Below are 7,619 nucleotides of genomic sequence, written 5' to 3' on the forward strand. Positions count from 1 at the left end.
TACACTATAGCCTTGGTCAGTAATTAATATTTACACAGAAATGCTCTTATTCGAATAAGAAATTGTTGCAAAAATTTGTCGCAAAAAGACAATCAGTTGTGTACGAAACAGGCAGATACCCACAAAAGCCAATCAAACCAATTTTCATTTATGAAATTCACAACCAAATAGGAGGTAATTCAACTTATGATGTTTCTATACGTTAAAGTAAAATGGTTATATTATATCAAATCTACAAAATTTGCAAATGAGGTCGTAGATCTTCGGAGTAAAATTAAACCTTTATCAAAACCAGCATTTATTTGGGGTAACAAATTCAAAAATGAAAACAGAAAACATTGGCCAACTTTAAAACAATAGATAAAACACATAGAAAAGAAATGATATCCTGACTTGGACTGGAACAGGGGCCAGTGCATCGGTTTGATAAATATGCTAAGGAAAAAATTTTTGGCAAAAGATCACAGAACTAAAATTCTCAGAACTCTTGATTTACTCGTAAGTTAAATAATAACACTGGATTAAATCTATAGTGAATCCAAATATAATTTGTTGTAAATGGGGATAAACAGTGAAGGCAGAACCAAAAAAAAAAGCATCAATATAGAAGACAATTGAGAGACAACAAATCCATATTTATGACCAAAACGTTTAAATAGAATACAGAGACAATCTATATGAGCTATGTGGAGTATAATACAACTCCATGTATGAGCTATGTGGAATATAATACAACTCCAAGTGAAATAAGAAAACATCACATAAAACTTATGCACTTCCATTATCATAAAAAGGAATACATATATATATAACGCAACAAATGCATCATCGTATAAACTTTATAAAAAATAGTAAATACTTACAGAGATCACGAAAATGTCTTCAGTATGTAAACACATCATTTAGTAAGCTCTGAAAGACCCCTACAACAAAAGTAATAAATACCCTCGGTAACAGAACGACGACACTTCTTCAAAATAAACTAAAAAGTCAAATAATTACACGAATACACGTTAATGACCAACTTCTCCTGACTGTGGACAGGCGCATGTCTTCGGTTGGCTTAAACTAGTTTTATACAGACTTAAAATTCCCCCTTTAAAGTAAGGTCAGAATTAACTGAAACAGCAATTAATAAATACATTATAAAATTCACTCATAATTGATGGTATCATCGCTCTACTAAGAAAGTTCGTGTACATATCACACGAACGACAGTAACAGTTAAGCTGTGAAAAGCACACTTTATAGGCTTGAGAAGTTTGTATTTTGCAACTTTCGAAACGGAAGTTTATAATTTGAAAGTCAAAATCATCATGTCTGTCATAAATTTTCGATTTCAGACGTCCTGTTTGATCTATATAAAGGTAAGGTCTAGTTATTAAACAGGAGAATGTGTATCAGTTGTCTTGTTTAAAACCTAGATTAAAAAAGTAACCTATAGTGCCAAAAAAGAGGTCCAACCAAAATAAGAAGACTCAGTACAAATCAAAATATATTGTATTAGGAGAGTTCTTCATGGTGTCATCATTTACCTGTGATTTGGTCAGCCAATAAAAAATGCATTTAGTGGCATGGGGCATCATAAATCATCATAACTTATTCATTTTTAAAATGGATAAAACGAGAACAAGAAGACATTGATTCTCTTGAGTGGTTGAAGGCCGTGAGGTCTTTAATTTTGAAACGAATGAAAGTTTTAAGTAGGTCAATGAGTGCCAAGGCTACATCAGTTTTCAAAGACCGCGATGTAGCAAAAACATTGTCTACTATACATGACAAATATGTTGTCGTACCAGCAGACAAAGCCCAAAACAACATTGTTTTTGTCTGCTAAACGTTTTATATCCAATGTTTATTATCAGAGGTAGACGTAGAAAATAATAGCAGTGATAAGACCTACACTGCTACCACTCTTTCCAAAGAAGAGATTGTGGAAAACCATAAATCTGTGCTATCCTCTTTTGGTCTCTCTACCAAGGACGATGATTGTGATTTACCGTCTATGTACTGGATTCCTAAACTTCACAAGACAAACAACGTTTCATAGCTGGATCTGCAAAATGTACCACCAAACCTCTTTCAAAACTTTTAACTCTATACTCACAACTGTCAAAGAGGGTGTACAGTCTTACCACAACACTTGTTACTCCCGTAGTGGTATTAATTCAATGTGGATCCTGAAAAATTCAAAAGATCTTTTGGAGACAATCAGTTCAAGACTATTATCTGAATATAATAGCATTAAAACCTATGATTTTTCAACACTGTATACTTCTATTCCCCATACTCAGTTAAAATCCCGACTTAAAAACATTATACATCGTTGTTTTTCCAAAAAAGATGGTACACCTAGATACAAATATATAGTTCTTGGTAGAGATTCCTCATACTTAGTAAGAAATAATTCCAAATCATCTTCCAAATATACAGAGGAAGATGTTTACAAAATGCTGGAATTTTTAATCGACAACATATTTGTCCAGTGTGGTGGACGTGTTTTTCAACAAACGGTCGGCATTCCAATGGGAACAAATTGTGCTCCTTTACTAGCTGACCTATTCCTTCACTCTTATGAGGCTGACTTTAAAGCTGATCTGATCAGAAAGAAAGAATATTGTTTGGCTAGATCCTTCAATCTCAGTTTCTGCTATATAGATGACGTGTTATCTTTAAACAATCCTAATTTCGGGGATTTGATACATCGCATCTACCCAAAAGAACTTGAGAAAAAAGATACTACAGACACTGTGAAGTCAGCCTCATATCTAAGCTACACTTAGAAATCGATGGTAAAGGAAAACTATTGACCAAACTTTACGACAAACGTGATGACTTTTCATTCAGAATTGTCAACTTTCCTTTCATCTGTGGCAACATCCCTTCGGCTCCTGCGTGTTCATATCACAACTCATACGTTATGCCAGAGCTTGCCGAAACTACGCAGACTTTTTGTATCGCGCTAGAACTCTAACAAATAGGCTTCTGGAACAGGGTTATGTTGCTACAAGATTGAAGTCATCACTACAGAAGTTTTAAGGTCGTCATCAGGAACGTGTGGATAGTTATGATGTATCCATCTGCACCATGAAAACTGATTTGTTCAATGTGTCATAGTTTATCCTTAAAAAATTCCTCTTTCGTCCACCCCGAACTTGACTTTACATGAGCAACTCAGTAGGTGTTTCTAGAAAAGCAGAGGACACTTATCATACCGGTGCATTTGGTCCATGTTCCCAGTTCTTAGTGAAGTCCGAGTTGCTCATTTACTTTTGTTAATTTGTATGTATTATTTTGGTTATGTTATGTCCTTTGTTGTGTTTGTCTGTTTTCCATGTCTGGTCGTTGTCCCTTGATTACATTCTTTTGATTTCCGCTAGGATCATGGTTCTCCTGGTTACTATTTAAAAAGTTCGGGAAAAACGTTCATGTACGTTCGTGTATCTCCGCTGTTCCACTGTTACTGTTGCTAAGAACCTAACCTGCCTCCAAAAAAAAAAAAAAAAACAACTCCGATTGTATTATCCAAATCGAAGCATAGCTTTTCTAAGATAGGAAAGGCAATCATTTTCTTTTTGGAATTTACAGGTGTCAGTTGCTGGGAACTTCATAAAAAATAATAATAAATGTTCAAAATTTTGGAAAAACATTACTTTTTACTCATTCATTGAAAAAAAGCCCGTTTATTCTAGAAGGCAGATTTTCAAATGAAAATATTGATTTCGCTTGCTGCTGAAATATAAATAAAAATATTACACTTGCAAAACCAAAATTCTCATCCAACTCCCACCTATTGTTCCAAAAGGATTTTACTGTCCTTTACTATTCTTACGAGTCAGTAGTATATAAACGTTTGGGTTATTATTTTTCAGGGGGGTTAAAGGGATTAGCCCCAATGCGCATGCACATGACGTCATAACCGGTGACCGTGGACCGGAAGTGACCAGTAGAGGGAGGAAGACCGGAAATGGACTTAGAGGGGGACCCATGACCAATAAAGGGACAGATGTTTGAAACTTTCCATTTTACTGGTGATTTGAATAGCCCATGTATTGATTTTAACCGTTTTTATTCTGCTTTATGAATACATTACAGGTGTAATGACGTGTTGTGCAATGTTTACCACTAAGAAATAAGTGTTTATCATTGTTTTAATTATTTTTGTTTTAATATTTTTTGTATTCAGTATGAATAATTATTGTTTCTATTTTTACTAACGCCTATAGATTATACTGACTATCGTAAGGTTTATCCGTTGTTAATTTGGAACGTTTATACATTTTGAAATGTGTATTGCCTTTCATTTTTATTATAATTAGATTTGACCCGTTATGGGGTAAACCATTGAACTGTATACAGAATTTTATTTTTCTGTCCATATTTTCATTCGTGGTTTGTTTCCTTCGCCCCAATTTGTTTGTTTAAGTATTGTATGACGGGTTCTTTATAAGGAGCTTTAGTATGTTTTCAAGTTACTGACACTCAAACTTTGACCCGTGTTATGAGGCTCTGGTAGTAAATATGTTTGTTATGCTGTCGCTGACGGTTTTTGTACTCCCCTACCGTCTTTTTTGTAAGGAGGGAGTCTCTTTTTCTTTTCTTTAGTGTAGTTGTACTATACAACTAGAAACACCTATTTTTATCTATTTTATTTACGATTTCATCGTCTTACGTTCTTAATGTTATTCCAAGACACATCTGGGTACCCATAATCGGAAGTGGCCACCGACTCTTTGGACTATGACCATTTTCACCACTGATTTTTTTACCCTTTCCACCCCTTGCTAAAGTGTATTAGTTCGACGCCGACGAGTTCAAGATGAGATCCGCCTCCTCATTAGCGTCGTCCTATGGATTCAAATGATTTTAATTGCGATCAATGAAATTCAAACGTGTGAGATCCAATCGCTTGTGGTCGCGGGGAGGATAAACACTCCGGACATTTTCGAAATCGTCATTCTCTTGCAGAACTCCAGAAGAGAAAGAGTAATCAAAGGAACCAATGTTATAGCGGTAATCAAAAGAATGTAATCCAGGGACAAAGACCAGACATGAAAAACAGACAGACACAACAAAGAACATAAAGTAACTAAAATTATACATACAAAGTAACAAAATTAAATGAGCAAGTCGGACTCCACTAAAAACTGGGAGCATGGACCAGGTGCACCGGTAGGGTAAGTGTCCTCTGCTTTTTTAGAAACACCCGCCGAGTTGCTCATAAAAAGTCAAGTCCGGGGTAGACAAACGAGGGAAGGAAAACTATGACCCGTTGAACAAATCAGTTTTCATGGTGCTGATGGATACACCATAACGATCCACGAGTTCATGATAACGGCCATAAAACGTCTGTAGTGATGACTTCAATCTTGTAGCAACAAAACCCTTTCCAAAAAAGATATGAATCTTAACCTCGAAGTCAGCTTTGGCGCCTGGTTTCCTACGGGGATGGGTTCATTGTAGTGTTTGTTTGTGTTGAACCCAAAGCCTCGAAGTAAGCTTGCTTACTTGCAACCAGGGACCCTTTTAAGTAAAGTCCGATCAATTATGCCACTGTCACGCCAAATCATATATACCATATATTACACGATAAATCTATCATTGGAACACCTGCTTCGGCAAACATCGGTCATTGACCTCGTAGATAGTGATTGATATAATCGTGTGTGAAACAAAATCTAGCATTTTTTTTTCATTTTGAATAAGTAAATGAAATATAAAAGCATCTTTACGTTATAGCACAGTATTTTTTAATCTCTAATAATCTTTTTTTTATACCGTCCAGTTAAGTGTTTCGGTTTAGTGTCCTTGTTAGACAAATAAGTAGTGTACACCCGATGCAATTCTATGAATATGAAAAAGTTTCATCATTTTGTAACAGTAATCATCGAACCAAACCTTTTTTGTGACGCTTGGTATACTTATACTTGTGTTTGTAACAAAAAGGGGAGATCACCCTGCTTTCTTTTTCGGAAATGTCATTCCTACGTGAGGTATGCGGAGAGACCTTTGAAAACAAACAGAATTTTATCCATCACCACAAAATTTTCCACGACCTTCCATCATATTCCTGTCGTATATGCGAAATGGAATTTACACGCAATTATAACAGAAAACGACATGAAGGCAAAATTCATGGCGAACGTTCAACAAGTAAATGGTGTTAATGTGTGAGTACATCCAATATGAATATAAACCAAAGGTTTCCTTGTTCTCGCTGTTCTAAAATATTGAGTCGGAAGACAGCTTAAAGAGGCACATCCGGTTGGTTCACGAGAACCAGAAGAATATTCATCAGAGCATCACCTTGCCATCCAGAACAATGCAAATAAACGTAAAATCAGTACACAGAGATGTTATGATAGGGTCGATTACAAACCCTTCCTCTATATCTGAACCACAGAACACGTTACATTACAACCGTATTTGTATTCGGTCTCCAGTTGTTGTCATGGATAAGGACCGTTTCAGTAATATTTTTATATAGATAGTGCCAAGATGTAAGTTGCGCATGATCGATTCGCAAAACTATATAAGGGGCACTGTCCTTACTTATACATAGAAAGAACACCAATATATCAAGCTACAACCATTAATCCATGAATTATCAAATACGAGAAGAATATAAAAATGTTCATAGGTGATCGAAGTAGTTTAGTTATATATGTGTACAAAAAAATATTACTAAAAAAACAATTAACGATAATGAAAATATAAAAATAAAAAAATGCAATATAAACAAAGAAAGATAACTCTTGTCATAATACACCCCATTTTTTATTCTTACCTGTTTGTAGTATAAATGTACTATATACTGACACTAATTAGGACACTTAATGAGGATACCTATGGAGGTCGTTTCCCCTCCTAACCTTTAAGGCCCCCTTCCTTCATCAAAAGGTCCCCATGTTCCCTTTATTGGTCATGAGTCACCCATCTAAGTGACCGTTAAAGGGAAGGGGACCGTAGGCTGGTTCCCGATCGCAATATTCAGTATGCTACACATATACAAATATAACGTGAGAGAGTATTGCTAGTAGCTAATACCTGGAACGTAGTCCCGGGAACCCGGATAATGGGACCGCAAGTGGACCTTGGGTGACCGGTCACCGGATGTGACGTTATGCGCATGCGCACTGGGTCTAATCCCCTTAATCCCTCTGAAAAATAATAACCTAAACGTGCATCTATACTACTAGTCTCGCTAAAGGTGCTCGTTGAGATAGGCAATGCCTACTCAATATTATTGCTAAACAGTAAGTATTTTTATTCCAAAATCATCTAAAAATTCAGGTTTGTGCATCATTACATGCATATTTGGGGGGGAGTTTTGGTGACAATTGTGAGTTCTTGGAAAAATATAAAAAAAAAATCACTTATAGAAGTATACACATTTACTGTTTCTTTGTCTACCTATTTAAAAAGACAAATAAAGCATGCATGTGGAAAAGTAACCCTCTGTTCAATTCAATATGATTTATTCGTGACATTAAAGATTTCTGCAATGTCTTATTTTTATTAATATACGTTGCCAAAGCTACAACTGTGTTCTCAGTGTTAATAAAATTACTCTTTATACGTAGCAAATGTTACAGAAATGAACCGGTTCCCGGTATGCT

This window comes from Perna viridis, chromosome 4 (assembly GCF_037379345.1).
Source record: "Perna viridis isolate PV_CMFRI_1.1 ecotype Kerala chromosome 4, ASM3737934v1, whole genome shotgun sequence".
NCBI lineage: Eukaryota > Metazoa > Mollusca > Bivalvia > Mytilida > Mytilidae > Perna > Perna viridis.